Raw genomic sequence first — 19,013 nt, 5'->3', positions numbered from 1 at the left:
AAAGTAACTGCCAATCTAGAATTCTATACATCACAAAAACAAACTTCAAGAATGAAGTTGAAATAAAGACATTTTCAGACATACTAAGACAGGAAATCTGTCACCAGCAGATCTGCACTAAAGGAAGGGCAGACAGAAAATGACCCAAGAAGAAAAGTCAGGGAGGAAGAAATGAAGAGCAATGAAAACGGTAAATATGTAAGTCTAAAAGAATTTGCATAAAACATAAGAATAATGTGTTGAATTTAAAATACACAGGTAATTAAAAACATAACAACAACATCAACTACATCATATAATAGCTAAAGCATATTAAAGTCCTTGCATTATCTGGGAAAAAAATAAAAGTACCAATTAACAGACTTTGATAAACCACAAATTTATGTTGTAATCTTTAGGTTAACTACTAAAAGAAGAGTAAAAAAGTATAAAACTTCAAAACTAACAAAGGAAAAAAATGGAATAATAGAAAGTAGCCAAAAGAAAAAGGCAAGAATGAACCAAAAAAAGCAAGAAAGAAAAGAAACATATGTCAGGTAAGAAAAATTAAAAGCACAAAATAAAATAGTAGATTTAAATCCAAATATATCAGTGATTACATTAAATTAAGTAGATTAAATGCTCTAGTTAAAATCTGAAGATTATCAGACTGTATTAAAAAAAGAAAACCCAACTATATTAAGTTTACAAAGCACGCATATAAAACATTCAGAATTCAGAAAGGCTGAAAGTAAAAAGATTGGCATAAAAGACTTACCATGTCAGCACAGAGAAAACAAGTGTGTACACACCAATCAGTAAAGTCATAGAACTGAACAACTTAATAAACATAAGTGATATAATAGACATACATAGAATTCACGATCTAACTATAGAATACTCATTATTTTAAAGCACATACAGCAAGACAATACATTTCCAAGGGTTCAAATAGTTTATCTGACCTTTAAATTAATTTAAAATAAGTTTTCTGATAGTGCAGTTACAAAGAGAAAACTAAAAATCCCTATGTATGCAGAATTTAAGAAATAGACTTCTATGAATAAAGAAGATATGGTACATATATGAAATAATGACATTTGCAGCAACATGGATGGACCTAGAGATTATCATACTAAGTGAAGTAAGTCAGAAAGAGAAAGACAAATACCATATGATATCACTTATATGTGGAATCTAAAATATGACACAAATGAACTTATCTATGAAACAGAAACAGACTCACAGACATAGAGAACAGACTTGTGGTTGCCAAGGTGGAGGGAGGTAAGGGAGAGATGGATTGGGAGTTTTGGATTAGCAGATGCTAACTATCAATATTATATATAGAATGGATAAACAACAAGGTCCTACTGTATAGCACAGGGAACTATATTCAATATCCTGTGATAAACCATAATGGAAAAAAATATGAAAAGAATGTATATATATGTATAAATGAGTCACTTTGCTGTACAGCAGAAATTAACACACTGTAAATCAAATATACTTGAATAAAATTTAAAAAAAAAGAAAGAAGACCTCTAAAACACCCATAGCCCAGCCAAAGAAGAAATCACAATGAAAATTTTAAAATTCTTTGAACTAAACAGTAATATCAAAATCTATGGGATATAGTTTAACTCTGCCTATATTAAAGTTATAGCCTTATATGCATATATTAGAAAAAAAGAAAGGTTAAAAATTAAAGAGATAAGTATCTATTTCAGGAAACTAGATAAAGAACAACAAAATAAACCCAAGGAGAAAAAAGAAAATAAACAGTAAATAAACATTAGAAAAAAGAGGACCAAAGCCAAAATGTAGCTCTTTGAAAAGACTAATAAAAGATTTTAAACTCTGGCAAAATTGGTAAGAGAAAAAGAATTTACAAATAACCGAAGGCGGGAATGAAAAGGGGACATCACTAAAAATCTAGTAGACATGAAAAGGATAAGAGGCTACTATGAACAACTTTATGTCAATAAATCTGAAATTTTATACAAAGTGGAGAAATTTCTACAAAAATCCAAGTAATTAATACTGTCAAAAAATAAAAAATGTGATTAATCTTATACACTGAATCTATAAATAAAACCTTTACAGAGAGAAAACTGGAAGCCTACATGATTTCACTAGTAAACAAGATGAAATAACGCACAAATTCTTCCACAGAATTAAAAATAAGGGCTACTCTCCAACTCATTCTTAGAGGTCAGCATAAGCTTGATACCAAAACATAAGGACATTAAAAGGAAAGTCTATTATAGGACAATTTTAGTCATAAACAGGGGTGTAAAAATTCTAAACAACATACTATAAATCAAATCAAGCAATATATAAGGAGAATATTACATCATGACTAAGTTGGATTTATTGCACTAGTATAATGATTTAACATTCAGAAATTCACTCATAAAATATCATAACAATAAAATTTAAAAGTCTCATGCACACCTCAATACATGCAGTAAAGGCATTTCATAAAATTCAATATTAAATAACAATTACAACTCTTAGAAAACCAGGAATAGAAGGGAACATATTTAATCTCATCAAGCATCTATAAAAATTTTATAGCAAACATCATACTTAGAGGTAAAAGGCTGAAAGCTTTCCCTTTGAGACTGGGAACATGCCAAGTATGATCCCTATCACCACTTCCTTTCAACAGAGCATTGAAGGTTCTAGCTAGCGTAAGAAAAAGAAATAAAAGGCAGAAGGATTATGAAAGAACAAATGAAACTATCATTATTCATGAACAATATGACTGTAGAGGTAGGAAATCCAAAGGAATGCACAGAAAAATTGTTAGAATAAGTGGAAAAATACCAAAATCAATTGTATTTTTATTTAACAAGCAACAAACAGAATACAAAAATTTTAAAATAACATTTATAATTGTATTAAAATTATTAAAATCCTAGTAACAATTCAAATAATTCAAAAGATGTGTAAGATATCTATATACAAAACTATAAAACAATTTTGAGAGGAATTAATGATCTACATGAATGGAGAGATATATCATGTTCACGGATGGGAACAATCAATATTGTAAAAGTATCAATTCTCCCTAAAGTGATCTCTAAATTCAATGCAATCTCAATAAAAATCCCAAGACAATTTTTGTGAAGCTGATTCTATAATTTATATGGCAATACTGTATACAGAGCCAAGAATAGTCAAAACACTATTGAAGAAGGAGGTAGGATGACTTGTTCTAGCAGATATTTTTAGAAAGCTATAGTAATTAAAACAGTGGTGCTGGTACAAAGATAGTCAAAATAGAGAGCCTAGAAAGAGAGCCACACATATATAGACTCTTGATTTATCACAAAAGGGGAACTTCAGAGCAGTATGGAAAGGATGCTTTTTTAAATAAACAGTGCTGGAAAAACTGGATATCCATGTGGAAACATAAAGACCACTCCCTACACTATACCACATACAAAAATTGTTTCCAGGTGGATTATATATCTAAATATGAAAGGCAAAACAATAAAGCTTTTAGAAGATAATAAAGATTATCTTCATAACTTCAGGTAGTAAAAAACTTCTTAAACATGACCCTAAAAGTACTAGTCTAAAGGAAAAGACTGGTAAGTTAGCCTACATTACAATTAAGAACATCCTGTTCATCAAAAGACACCTTTAAGACTGGAAGAAGAAAGCTGCAACAGAAGTAACCAATAAAGGGTATGTATCCAGAATTCATAAAGAATTCCTACAGATGAGAGAAAGACAGACAACCCAATTAGAAAAATGGGCAAGAGTTCTGAACAGGTCCTTCACAAAAGAGCATACCCAAACTGCCAACATACTTACAAAAAGGTGCTTAAGCACATTAGAGTCACAACACAGAAATTTAAAATAAGACCCCAATGATACATCCACTAAAATGGTTAAAATTAAGGAATCTGGCAATATAAGTGCTGGGGAGGAAGTGGAGCAATTGGGAACTCTCATACACTGCTAGTAAAGTACAACCATTTTGGAAAAAAAGTTTGGCATTATGTACTCAGGTTGAAGATATATATATCCTGTGACTCAGTAATTCCACTCCTATATAACCCCCACAAAAATAATCCATGTGTCCATCCAAACTACATGTATCAGAATGTTCATAGCAGCATTATTCATAACTCCCCAAACACAAGCCAAATGTCCATCAATACTAGAATGCATAAACTGTGGTATACATATACACTGGAATACTATATAGTAACATATATGAGCTACAATGAAACACAATAATATGGATAAGCCTTACACACATAAGGTTGAGTGAAATAAGTCAGATATAAAATAATACCTATTATATGATTCCATTTATATAAAGCTCAAAAACAGACAAAACTATAGTGCTCAGGGATACATACTTTAGTGGGAAACCAAGAAAGAAAACAGAGTAAGTGATTAACATAAAACTAAAGTTATTGCTTACCTTTGGGGGAGAGAAAGGATTGCAATTGGAAAGAGAAAGAGAAGAGCTTCTGGGGGTGCTGGCAATGTTCTATTTCTTGACCTGAGGTTGGTATGTGGATGTTTACTTCACAATTCACTAAGATGCAGATGTATGTTTCTGTGCTTTTTTTTTAATGTGTTGTATTTCTCAACAAGTAAGAGCTCCTCTTCAAAGTTAACTATTTATGCAAATATACTACTATCTTTTGAATAGAATGGGACAATAAACTGACAGATTTCTGAGTTGATTTTGGGAAGAAGAAAGGAAGACATGCTGTCTCAGAAACCGAAACTGCTGAGCTAGCCCAAATGGTAAGGTGAAAGTAGAAGGTAGTTCTAAGGGCATTCAGACTGACTCTTCCAAGCTCATGCCCTCTAAAGCATGCAACAGGATGAATAGTAAGAGGGTGACAAGACTGCTATTCCACTTTTAGTTCTGAGAGCAAGAAGTAAAGAATATGTTAAGAAAAAGGCCCTCAAAACAGTCAGTCTGCAAATTTAATAGAGGATGACTACGGAAAAGATAGCATTGTGGAATGGCCGCAGAGAACAGGGTTTGGAGTTGGTATCAACACAGTGTTAAAGTCCATTATGACTGGTCAGAATTACATTATAAATTCCAAGACAGCTTCTCATTACATATCATTTTGACTATTTTAATGAAGCCAAATGAACAACTAAAACTTAATGTGATATAAAAGCCTCAGGGAGCTGGAAAAATCTGAGCTTACTCCTAGTATTCACTTCCCAGTATTCAATAGAAGAGCTGCCTTTGTTCGGCATTCATACCATCACCTGGCCACCTAAAGTACTTCACTACGGGTTAGCTAAGAATTACTTAACAGAGCTGAAGAAAATCAAACTCCACAGGTCTGATCTCTCTTAAGATAGCATTAAACAAAGATTAAGGAAAAGCTGGAACCCCTACAGCCCAGAGTTCTCTTACAAGGTCAGAGAAAGTCAATTTTAAAGTTAATTACATAGAGCTTTTAGAAACATGGGAAAATGTTAATACTGTGTTAAAAACTGGACATAAACTGGTATATCATCGGTTCTTTTAAAATCTGCAAATGTATCAAGGTATTTCCTGAGTGGAATAATATCCTTTATTCTCCATACTTTTCCATAGTAAGCATAATTTAGTTTTTTTAAATGGGATTTCTTTTTTTATAGCAACATTCACTATATATTCTCTTTCAGTGGTTTTATCCATTATTGTTTTTCTACCATCACTGCAAAAGTCAACAGAGTGAAAAAGGCAAATATTTTCTTCACATTATGATAAAAATATTTGACCTTGTGGACTTCCTGGAAAGAGTTAGCAGTTAACACTTTGAGAAGTGGTTTGTAGTATCCTTTGTTCATTTTCCACTAGGTCTTTCTCCTATTTATTTGTAGGGGCTTCTCCTCATTAACTAGGGAAAATCAGACTTTGTGATACGAGTTGTAAATATTTTCTTACCGTGTATCATTTCCCTTTTGCCTTGCTTATGGTCATATTTGTCATGCATTAATACTTGATAACTATGCCAATGAACCTATCAACTTTTCTTTTAATGGTTTTATATAATAGAAAAACCTCCCCTACTCCAAGATCACAGTATATTTTTCTATCATAATAGGGATTTTATTGGTTTTGATTGATCACATAGTTTATGAACAATGTGTACCCAATTGTTAATATAAGTACTGAAAAACCTATAAAGCATATTGTAATCCTTTTCTGAACAGTTATGCCAGTGACTTTCCAGCTTAAACTCGAGACAAATTATTCCTAAAATCGAGATTTCAACTACAATTATTTTCAAATGTCGATGAGTGTTAGGTCTAAAGTCCCACTTATCCACGATTTAATATCATACACAATATTCAAATTTCCAACCTCTCATTAACAAAGTTACTAGGAAAAGCTGGATTACCACTACCAAAGATATCACAGATAACACAGTTACGACAGAGAGCCAATCAAGGAGCAATTTAAGACATTACTATGCTTTTGAGGAGTTAACTATTTTCACTTTGTAAAGAAAAATAAACTAGCACTGATTTCACCCTTTCAAAATGGGAGAAGGTGGAATTCCCTTCTTCTTGAAAAACATATTTGTAACTGAACTCATAGAAACAGAGAGTAGATCGGTGGTTGCCAGGGGCTGGGGTGTGGGGGAAATGGGTGATAGTGGTCAAACGGTACAAATTTCCAGTTACAAGATGAATAAATTCTGGGGATGTAATGTACAGCATACTGACTGTAGTTAACAATACTGTATTATATGCTTAAAAGTTGCTAAGAGAGTAGATCTTAAATGTTGTTACCACCAAAAAAAAAAAAAGAGAAATAAGTAACTAGATGAAGTAATGGATGTGTTAACTAACCTTACTGTGGTAATCATTTCATTATATATACATATATATATATAAAATCATCACATTGTACACCTTAAATTTACACAATGTTATATGTCAACTATATCTCAATGTATATAATCTCAATATATATACTAGGAGGAAAAGAAAAAACCAAAACACATGTTTTTAGAGCTCTAAAAAAGTCACATTTAAAAAACTGATTAAAAAAATTCTACTGGATTGTACAAGAAGTACAATACAGGGCCCACTGACTTGATAAATTATATTAACTTAATCACACTTGGCTTCAGTTTCTCTGTTATCTTAAGGTGTTTTTAGTTTCTTTGTTAGCTACTTCAGTCTGTTTTCCTTTTGCTCCCCTTTCCCCTTTTGTTCCTATTTTTTTTCCCTAAAGATTTATCCTTTTCTGCCTCCTGTTATGTATTGGCTTCAATTTTTGTAGAAAAGGTGTATCTGATAACCTTCTTCATCTCCTCTTGGGCTCTTCCATAATTGCCCTTTCAGCTGAATTAAACTTCTTCTTGGATGTTTTGGCAATGTGAAGGTGAAGAGGTGGAATGCTTTTGTGCCTGCAGGATACAGGGCAGTAAACAGCTCTGCAAAGCTAGGTTGCCTGAGCTGTAAGACATCCCTCCGTATCTGCAGGTTCTGCATTCTTGGATTCAACCAACTGCAGAATGAAAATATTTGAAAAAAATTTCCCTAAAATTCCAAAAAACAAAACTTGAATTTGCCACCATGCACTAGCAACTATTTACATAGTATTTACATTGAATTAGGTATGGTAAGTAATTTAGGAATGATTTAAAGTAGGCAGGACACCTATCCTTCTCAAACTATTCCCAAAAACTGAAGAGGAAGAAATGCTTCTGAACTCTTTCTATGAGGTCAGCATCACCCTGATGTCAAAACCAAAGACACCACAAAAAAAGATAATTACAGGCCAATGTCACTGATGAACACAGACATAAAAGTCCTTAACAAAACACTAGCAAACCAAATTCAACAATACATTATAAGGATCATACCATGATCAAGCAGGATTTATCCCAGGGATGCAAGGATGGTTCAATACCCACAAATCAATCAATGTGATTACACCACATTAACAAACTGAAGAATAAAAATTATGATCATCTCAACAGATGCAGAAAAAGCTTTGACAGAATTCAACATCCATTTATGATAAAAACTCTCAACAAAGTGGGTATAGAGAGAACAAACCTCAACATAATAAAGGCCATATATGACAAACCTGACATCACACTCAATGGTGAAAAGCTGAAAGCATTTCCTCTAAGATCAGAAACAAGACAAATATGCCCACTCTCATCACTTTTATTTAACATAGTATTGGAAGTCCTAGCCACAGTAATCAGACAAGAAAAATAAAAGGAATACAAATTGCAAAGGAGGAAGTAAAACTGTCACTGTTTGCAGATGACATGATACCATACATATAAAAAAATCCTAAAGATACCACTCAAAAAATATGAGAATAAATTAATTGACTAAAGTTTCAGGATACAAAATTAATATACAGAAATCTGATGTGTTTCTATACACTAACAATGAACTATCAGAAAGAGGAATTAAGAAAACAATTCCATTTACAACTGCATCAAAAAGAAGAAAATACCTAGGAATAAATCTAACCAAGGAGATAAAAGACCTGTACTTGGAAAACTAAAAGACACCAATGAAAGAAACTGAAGATGACACAAACAAATGGAAAGATATACCATGCTCATGGATTGGAAGAATTAATACTGTTAAAATCACAAATACTACCCAAGGCAATCTACAGATTAAATGTAATCCCTATCAAAACACCAATGGCATTTTTCACAGAACCAGAACAAATAATTCCAAAATGTGTATGGAAACACAGAAGACTCCAAATAGCCAAACCAATCTTGAGAAAGAACAAAACTAGAGGTATCACACTCCCTGATTTCAAAATATACTGCAAAGCTACAGTAATCAAAACAGTATGGTACTGGAACAAAAACAGACACATAGATCACTGGAACAGAAACCAGAGTGTCCAGAAATAAACCCATGCTTATATGGTTAATTAATCTACAACAAAGGAGGCAAAAATATACAAGGGGAAAAGACAGCTTCTTCAACAAATGGTGTTGGGACAACTGAACAGCTACATGCAAAAGAATCAAACTGGGTTACTTTCTCATACCATATACAAAAATAAACACAAAATGCATTAAAGACTTAAATGTAAGACCTGAAACCATAAAACTCCTAGAAGAAAACACAGGCAGTATGCTCTTTGACATTGGTGTTAGCAATATTTTTTTAGATATGTCTCCTTAGTCAAGTGAAAAAAAAGCAAAAATAAACAAATGGGACTACATCAAACTAAAAAGCTTCTGCACAGTGAAGGAAGTTATCAACAAAATGAAAAGGCAGCCTACTGAAGAGGAAAAGATATTTGCAAATGATGTATCTAACAAGGGGTTAATATCCAAAAATATCCAAAGAACTCATACAACTCAACTTCAAAATGACAAAAAACCTAATTAAAAAATGAGCAGAGCACCTCAATAGACATTTTTCCAAAGACAAGATACAGATGGCCAACAGACACATGAAAAGATGTTCAACATCACTATCATCAAGGAAATGCAAATCAAAACCACAATGAGATATCAACTCACACCTGTCAGAATGGCTATTATCAAAAAGATAGCATGTAAGTGTTGATGAGGATGTGGAGAAAAGGGAACCCTTGTGCACTGTTGGTGGGAATGTAAATTGGTACATGGAAGATTTCATGAAGGATCCTCAAAAAATTAAAAATAGAACTACCATATGATCTAGCAATTCCACTCCTGGATATTTATCCAGATAAAACAAAAACACTAATTTGAAAAGATATATACACCCCTATGTTCACTGCAGCATTATTTACAATAGCCCACATATGAAAGCAACCTAAGTATCCACTGAGAGATGAATGGATAAAGAAAATGAAGTATAAATATGTATGCGTATACACACATACACACACACACAATGGAATATTACTCAATCATAAAAAAAGAATGAAATCCTGTCATTAGCAACAACATGGATGGACCTAGATTATGCTATGTGAAATAAGTCAAACACAGAAAGACAAGTAATGCATGATTTCCCTTATATGTGGAATCTAAAAAAACAAACATAACAAAACAGAAAGAGATTAACAGATGCAAAGAACTGGTGGTTGCCAAAGAGGAAGGGGGTAGGGGGATGAGCTAAATAGGTGAGGGAGATTAAAAGGTACAAACTTCCAGTTATAAAGTAAATAAGTCATGTGGATGTAATGTACAGCATAGGGAATATAGTCAATAATATTGTAATAACTTTCTATGGTGACAGATGGTAACTAGAATTATTGTGGTGATCATTTTGTAATGTATAAAAATATCAAATCAGTATACCGTACACTTGAATATTGTAAATCAATTATACTTCAAATAAAAAATAAAGTATAGGGCTTCCCTGGTGGCGCAGTGGTTGAGAATCTGCCTGCCAATGCAGGGGACACGGGTTCGAGCCCTGGTCTGGGAAGATCCCACATGCCGTGGAGCAACTGGGCCCATGAGCCACAATTACTGAGCCTGCGCGTCTGGAGCCTGTGCTCCGCAACAAGAGAGGCCGCGAAATGAGAGGCCCGCGCACCGCGATGAAGAGTGGCCCCCACGTGCCACAACTAGAGAAAGCCCTCGCACAGAAATGAAGACCCAACACAGCCATAAATAAATTAATTAATTAAAAAAAAAAGTATAATGGGAGGATGTGTGTAGGTTATATGCAAATACTATGCCATTTTTTTTAAACAGGAACGTTATTTATTTTGTTTGTTTATTTTTGCCTGCGTTGGGTCTTCATTGCTGCGTGGGCTTTCTCTAGTTGCAACAAGCGGGGGCTACTCTTCGTTGTGGTGCACAGGCTTCTCATTGCAGGGGCTTCTCTTGTTGCAGAGCACAGGCTCTAGGCATGCGGGCTTCAGTAGTTGTGGCACACGGGCTCAGTAGCTGTGGCTCATGGGCGCTAGAGCTCAGGCTCAGTAATTGTGGTGCATGGGCTTAGTTGCTCCGCGGCATGTGGGATCTTCCCAGACCAGGGCTCGAACCCGTGTCCCCTGCACTGGCAGGCCGATTCTTAACCACTGGGCCACCAGGGAAGCCCTATGCCATTTTACATAATGAACTTGAGCATCCTAGAAATTTGGTATCTGTGGGGGCAGGGGTTCTGAAACCCCTATCACAGTATTCCCTGTGGATACTGAGAGATGACTATACTCCTAGCACTTTTATTAAATTTTTAGTCTTTGATTGATTTAGATCAACATTTTTCTTGTTTTTTCTCCACATGACTATCCTTTTTTCCTTCACCATTTATTGAATAGTATACCTCTGAAATGCCACTCACTTTAATGTTTATGATCCTTTCTTTTTCTTTTTTAAGGATTTTCTTAGTTTTCCTGCTTCCTTATTTTCTTATTATGAATCTTAGTAGCATCTTGTCAAGGTCCCCCCAAATATTCTTTTGTTGTTTTTATTGACATCACATCTGTAGGTAAAATGTTACAGAACTCTTTCCTTGTCTATGAGAATTTGATCTTTGGTCCATGTTCTAGCTCAGCACCCTGGAAACCTGATAAAGGTAGCATGTAAATGATGTTACTAGATAACACTGCTTCTGGCAAAAATTACCCTGATTGGCATCTGAAGAAGGAATGATAAATTATAAATATCTGGCTGGAACCTATATATTTAGACTCTTTGAGTGTGGAGTCTGCTGTAATTAGACATATCCCTTGCAGGGACCCTGGAAACTACGTCTAGAATTTTATGAGACATACTGACTCCTGTGGAGGCATGAAACTTCTAAGGCAGAACAGATCTGCAACCACTAAACGTGGACCTCTTTTTCCTTGCACTTGAGCTGTGACTTGGGAGACTAAAGATATAACTAACACCCTGATGGTGGCGTGGCAGCATGGCTTGCTACGACGACTCTGGCATAAAAGGAAGACCTTATGTTGTCTGCTGGCATGCTGTGCTTCCTGTCCCATATTCTTCTATGTGATTCTGATGCCAAGTGTAGCTCACGGTAGTCTTATGAGTCTGAAAGTTTAGGTGAGTCTCAACAGATCCTCTCTCCATCCTGTTGGGTGTTAGGACAATAAATGAATAGATGAATTTAGGAAGAACATTTTTATATATTCAGTCTTCCTTTCCAAATGCATTTATTTGTTCAAATCTTCTTTTGTAATTCTTGGGGTTTAAGACTCCCTCTGTATAGATCTTCCACATTTCTTGTTCTACATTTCTTCATTAAGTATATTCTTTGGTATTTTATGTTGCTGTTTTGAGTGCATGTGTGTGCTAAGAAAAATGGGCATTTTTCCTCCATTATATCATCCAATGGGTAGTATATATCAAAGTTATCAATTGTACTCAGATACCCTATAATTTTAATTACTTTTTGGTTGATTTTCTTGAGTTTTGCATATATACAATCATAATGAAAAGTGATAATTTTACCTCTTCTTCTAAGTTTTATACCTCTGATTCCTTTTTATTACCTAATTGCATTAGATAGTACCTCCAGATCCAGGTCAAATAACAGTGAGGATAATGGACATTCTTGCCTTTTCCCAGTTTTAATTAGAAAGCTTCCAATGTTTCTCCATTAAGCAAGATACTGGTTTGGGGGATAAAATAGATATATTTTATCATGCTAAGGAATTATAGATATATCCCTATTTTAATAAGAATTAAAAAAAATAATACCTGTATAATTATATCAAATGCCTCTTAAATATCTATGAGGATTATATGATTTTTTTCCTACAGATCAATTAACATGGTGAATTATGCTAACTGAATCATTCTTGCATTCCTGGGTTAAATCACACTTAGTCAAAGTTTATATTTATGGGCCACTGAGCTAATGCTTGCTAATATTTTAACTTGCGATTTGGGGATTAATATTCACAGATGAGGCAGTTCTGAATTTATATATCAAGTGTTTTATTGATATACACATATGTATATATATATATGTGTGTAAATATATACATATCTCAGTGTATCAAGTCCTTTTCTATGGCTTTACAAGTATAAACTCATTTAATCCTGTGAGTCTGGTACTATTAACTCCAGTTTATACATGAGAAAACTGAGGCATGGAGATTAAATGACCTGCCCATGTCACAATCGCTAGTAATCTGGTGCTGGGATTTAAACACAAAAGTTTAGTCCAGAGCCCATCCTGTACTCTGCTGCCTTTAATACTTTTGTGTAAAATTTTTGTTAGTTTTTCTTTTTTGGGTGGGGTGTTAAATAGTACCAATGTTACACTCTTTTCATAAAAAAAGACCTTTTCCCTCTCAGCTCTGAAACAGAATAAATTGTATATTATGTTTTTAAAGGGTTGGTAAAATTCCTGTGAAACTTTATGACCAGTGTTTTTAAAAGAGGAAACTCTTAGACAACCTTTGATGGCCTCTCAAGGCCTAAAAAGATCAAATCCAAACTACTAATCCTGGAATTTAAGAACCCAAAAACTTATTTGCTATTTCATTATATCTTATCACTCTTCCCTTCCTTCATTCTTACCAAGAAATCTTACATTCTAGCCATTGAAGTTTATTCAGTGTTCTCAGGTATTAAGTCACCTAGCTCTCTATGCTTCACTACAGCTTTCTGAACAGACAAGATGAGATTTAGTAAACTGAACTACAATTATTTATATCTTTGCTTACTAGACTGTTAATTTATCTAAAGAAGAGATCTTGTCATTTCTATACCTCCAGCACCTAGCACAAGTGCCTAAAACACAACAGAACTGTTACACTTTTGTTGAAATAATGAATGAGAATAAATGAAAATGAATCAATGAGTGGGGCTAGGAAGACAGGTCTCATCTGCAGAAGAGAACGGGAAGAAAAAAAGATGTGTCTAAAGTGTACTCTAAAATGAGAAGTACCTCTGAAGAAACATATATGGAAGGTAGTCTCATTTTTATTTAGTAAAACTGTAAGTTTAAAAATATTAAATGGATTTACAATACTGAATTGAATTCATGTTTTAGCTCTACAAAAATCTTCCTAAAATAATAAAAGAAACATAAAACTATGAATACCATAGGACTGTCATAACTTCACTACATATACATAAGGAAAAAGTTCAAGGGAAATATAAGTATTCTAAAATATTAATAGAAAACTGTGATTTTCTTCCTGCTTTTTGCACTTTACCTTACTGTTCAAATTTTTCCACAATGAGCATGAAACAAGTATGTAAATGTGTCTTTTACGTAGAAACACAAGATCTTAGATTTATCAAATGCTTAATTTTAAAAGATATTATATACTATAAGAGAAAGAAATAATTCCAGTCATTTGAAAATGATAAATATAGTTTATCTTTCAAGTTCTGTGAGAAAACAGCTTCTTTAAAAGCACTGAGTACATCATTATACAAAAAGAGCTAGTATTAAGCTTCAAATCTGAATTTTTTGAAAAAGGAGATGTAAGAGTGAAATGAAAATATTCAACAATCGATTTTTAGGATACAACTGGTAGATCTAGCAGGAAAAATTGCATAGGGAGCCACCATCATTTATTCTTGTCTAGTATTCTGTACTTTTTACTCTCTAAACACTCAACCCACCTGGCTCACTCACTCTGCTGTTTGTAAATCTTCACCTTCTCTTCTCTCACATATAATCCTATCATTCCAAGATCACAGAATCCTTATATTTCCTTACTTCCTAACTTCTGCCTTTTATTCCGCCAAACCTAATTTTCAGGCCTCTTGAAAAGCGTCACGTTCCCTTGCCAGATATTACTGTAGTTCTTCCACTCCTATGGAATTCTATCTACAAGAATTCCCTACATAACTTTTCTTCCCGTTTGTCCACATCTGAGAGAGATGATTTCAAGGCTTCAAAAGAGACGCTTCTTTCACAATTTGCAAAAAAGAGCACAAATACTGTTCTCCTTTTGCCTACTCTCCCAAAGAGGTCCTGTGCCTAATCCTCCTCACCACTGGCGCTGCATGTTTCCTGCATGTGGATCCTCAAGTAATGCCTCTTGCTTACCATCATGATCTCTGAAAGAGGGTTCTGGAGGAATAGAAAAAGCAAGGGTCTTCTGGTTGTGGTGTTATCAAAGAGAACACTACACGTTCTTATCACAAGAAAAAATTATTAACTGTATGTGGTGATGAATGTTAGCTAAGCTTATTATGATAATCACTTCACTATATATACATATATCAAATCATTGTGCTATACCTAAAACTAAGAATGTTATATGTCAATTATATCTTAAAAAAAAAAAAAAGATTAATACTACAAAAATACCTTCTGGTCAGTACCAGAAACAGTAAGAACACTTCTATATTCTCAGAAAATCTTCATTCTCTGGGTCTGATTCTTATTATGTCAAGTCACCTGAATGTGAACAGTAGACTCAGACAGCATGCACTAACATAAGGAAGTGACAGGACCCTTTGCTAGAATCAAGTCTACACTTGGAATATCTTTTTCCTTTGGAGCTCTTCAAAGCTGCCACATTTCAATTGATTCTTAACTTTCCAATTATTAATACTTAACTTCTGGAAGGGCATTTCTTGCTTCTTTTGGTGTTGTCAGTTGCATAGCTCACCCCCACAGATCCACAATGATACAGAATTGCAAGTATGCAAATTTCTAACAGAGACATGCAGGTAAGTTCTTCAACAAGCCTAGATGACGCAAAATTTATAAGTACTGCCAACCACTACAAGCGCAGCAAGAAAATCCTGAAAAGACTTACAGCAAATTCAAAATTCCAAACTAAGTACATAAAATAGCAACTGATACTATTTTTAAAAATTAGAATGTTGTTTTTAAAATGCCTTTTTTAGAACCCCTGTTCAACTAGACTCATTATGAAGAAAGCACTCCACAGTTAAAAGTTTTGGAAGTACTGCACATTATATCCTAAACTTTGTTTGGCTATGAAAACCTTTGTGTGTAACATCTTTCAAGAGGATAATTTGTGAGGGTTCTATAGATTAGTAAACTTTATTTCAAATTATATTCTTCATATTATATTATCTTAAATAATACTAAATCAATACTTATGCTTAGAATTATAACAAAAATAAGTTACAAAAAAAACCCCATTTGTTATAGAAGAGGCATAACTGGATGGACTGTGAGCATATCATATTCCGAAACCCTACTCTGGGAATAGCCTAGTCAAAGATTATGCTCCATAAATCTAATTCTGTGGAAAGTACATGGTAGCAGAAACATATTTTCAAAATGACATGATCAGGATTCAACCTATTATAGTGATGGCAAATATGATTACTTACAAGTCAAGAGTCTCCTAACTGATATATGGCTGCCAGTCTTGCCCATCTCTAATCCATTCTTCTTTAGAATGCTACCAGCTATTTTTCTAAAAGAAATGATGGTGACATTCCCCTACTTCAAAACCTTTCCATAGCTCCCAAGTGCTTCAAAACGGGAAAATTCAAAATTCTTAATGCTGCACATCTGGTTCCAGTCTACCTTTCCAAACTCTTCTGCCACTTCCACACCACCTGCCCAGCTCCAGCTACATAAGGCAGTCATTATTCACAGATATCTGTTTCGTGCTTCTTTGCCTCTCGAATTGTCGTTCCCCTGTCTTCTCACCATTTGTTAAATTACTACTCATCGTTCAACACCCAACCCAAATGACTTTTCACATTGGCAATAATATAACATACTTTTCGAAAATTCATTTCACTCTTCATTTCAGCAAAGTCACCATTGTATTTAATTACAGAATAGCAATTTTTTTCATCTATGAAGACCTGAATACTATTGACTTTCATTAGTTTATTTGTAGTGAATATCCTAAAACTCACTGCTCTTTCCTAGATTCAATTCTTAGATTCAATCCCTTAGATGCTGAATGAATACCAAATACGTCCTAGACACGGTCTTGTTCTTAAGTCTGGGACTAACACCTTTTCTACAGCTAGATGCATATGCAATAGGATGTTAAGTGGGATTTTTCCTCTTGTTCCAAACTTGTGGCTAAGATCCAAAGCTGAGGATAATTAAGTACCCTTTCTTCTAGCTTTAAGGAGCCAAGAGTAGTTGGTACCAGCTTCTCCTCTCAGGGCTTACTGAGAGTTTCATTTTTTTGAACCCATACTGTGATCAATATTCTAACACCTTTCCCTCAATGTAAATCTAAAAAGGCTAAAAAGAAAGAGGGGTTATTGGAATTTCAGGGAAACATAGAGTTTATGAAAAGAGGATATTCCCTCCCCTCTTACAGGAAAAAGGCAGTGTCATCACTGAATCCAGAAGGTTAAGAATCAAGGTTTGAGTTCATCTAAAAGAAAGGGAGACTGGTATTTCATTCCGTTTGGTTGTCTGTATAGGCAAAAGACTTACTGATTTGCAACTCTGTTACATGCATAGGGGAAAAGAGAAGTGGGGAAAGAGTGTGGTGGGAAGAGTCAGATAGAGAGGTAGGCAAGACTTACCCACCTTGAGTTCTTGGGAACCAAGAGGTATGAAAAATGTAAACTTTCCCCCAATGTGCTTGTAGGCCCTAGAACTGGCCACGGGAGGTAGATCTGATTGGGTAAAGTCTTGAGGCAAAAAAAAGACATACATATCAGAGTCACACGGTATGAATGCCATCCGTCAGGTTTAGCCAGAAGGTGTAACCAAAGCAAGGGGCTGCCAATGCCTAGAGCCTTCTGCTCACTGTCAGCAGGGTCAATTGGAGATACCACTTATCTTCATTTAGCCTATTGACAATGAGCTTGAATAGTAGTGCTGAACAACCGAGAAGACTGTCACCTCAATACTGGCATATCACGTAGAATTCTGCCTCTCCTATATCACTCCTCTCAGTTTCAACACCAGAGGAAGAAACAGCACAAGAAAGAGGGAGGGCAGGGACTTCCTTGGTGGTGCAGTGGTTAAGAATCCGCCTGCCAAGGCAGGGGACACGGGTTCGAGCCCTGGTCCGGGAAGATCCCACATGCCGTACAGCAACTAAGCCCGTGCGCCACAACTACTGAACCTGCGCTCTAGAGCCCGCGAGCCACAACTACTGAGCCCACATGCCACAACTACTGAAGCCTGCGTGCCTAGAGCCCGTACTCTGCAACAAAGACAAGCCACCACAATGAGAGGCCCGCGCACCGCAACAAAGAGTAGCCCCCACTCGCCGCAACTAGAGGAAGCCCATGAGCAGCAACGAAGACCCAACGCAGACAAAATATAAATAAATAAATAAATAATTTAAAAGGACAAAAACAAAAAAACCAACTCTTGGAGCCAGGTATGTTCTGGAATTTAGAAATTAAAAAAAAAAAAGGAAAGAAAGAGGGAGGGCAGAAGTGTGTGACAAAAAGAACCTACTCACTCACCTCCAAAGTTTTCAGCCCCAGATTAAGGTCTAGTCTATCCTGGAAGAAAGTGATGAGTACTGGATCAAGCCTGTGACTGACGTTATAATATGAAGAGATAATATGAAGAGAACTAAGTCTTAAATACTGGACTAAGACTAGAGCATTTAAAAATTATGGAATAGTCACAAGATGCTGTTAAGGTTTAAATACTGGACTAAGACTAGAGCATTTAAAAATTATGGAATAGTCACAAGATGCTGTTAAGGTAGTTGATATCCAGTAGGAAAGGGGATTTTGACATGGTAGAGTTGGAAGGCAGTTACTAGATAAAAAGCAAAACTGACTGACATTTGTATCCCAGCAAACTGGCATCCTTAATGAACTGGTTTACACATAGATGGATAGTCTTTGCAATTAGTTTCCATATATATTGGTGTTCCATCTCTCCATTCTTTTTTTGGTATGAAATCCTGGTATGAGATCTATTATACTATTATTATTTAAGTCTAGAACCAGTCCATCAATTTGCTCACTACTACTTGCAGCTACTGTCTAAAAACTGCTGAGTAGATAACAGTCATACTTCTACTTGCAGCTACTGTCTAAAAACTGCTGAGTAGATACAGTCATACTTCTACGTCTAGGAAGACACCATCAAAGTCACAGATAGGAATGGGCAAATAAGCATTTCTAATGATGGAGGATGCTAAAAACAGTAATAGGTTCTTATGTAATAAAGGAAGAGACTGATGAGAACAAAGCTCA

At 34.8% G+C, this 19,013-nt stretch overlaps 1 protein-coding gene across 12 annotated transcripts in view; it reads right to left on the bottom strand.

Annotated features, from left to right (window-relative positions):
* The window catches only part of MYO9A (myosin IXA), a 283,465-nt gene that overhangs the window by 8,204 nt on the left and 256,248 nt on the right, over window positions 1-19,013 (bottom strand). The gene's annotated exons all lie outside the window — the stretch shown is intronic.

Source organism: Balaenoptera acutorostrata, chromosome 3 (assembly GCF_949987535.1).
Source record: "Balaenoptera acutorostrata chromosome 3, mBalAcu1.1, whole genome shotgun sequence".
Taxonomy (NCBI): Eukaryota; Metazoa; Chordata; class Mammalia; order Artiodactyla; family Balaenopteridae; genus Balaenoptera; species Balaenoptera acutorostrata.
This window is presented reverse-complemented; position numbering and strand designations above follow the sequence as displayed.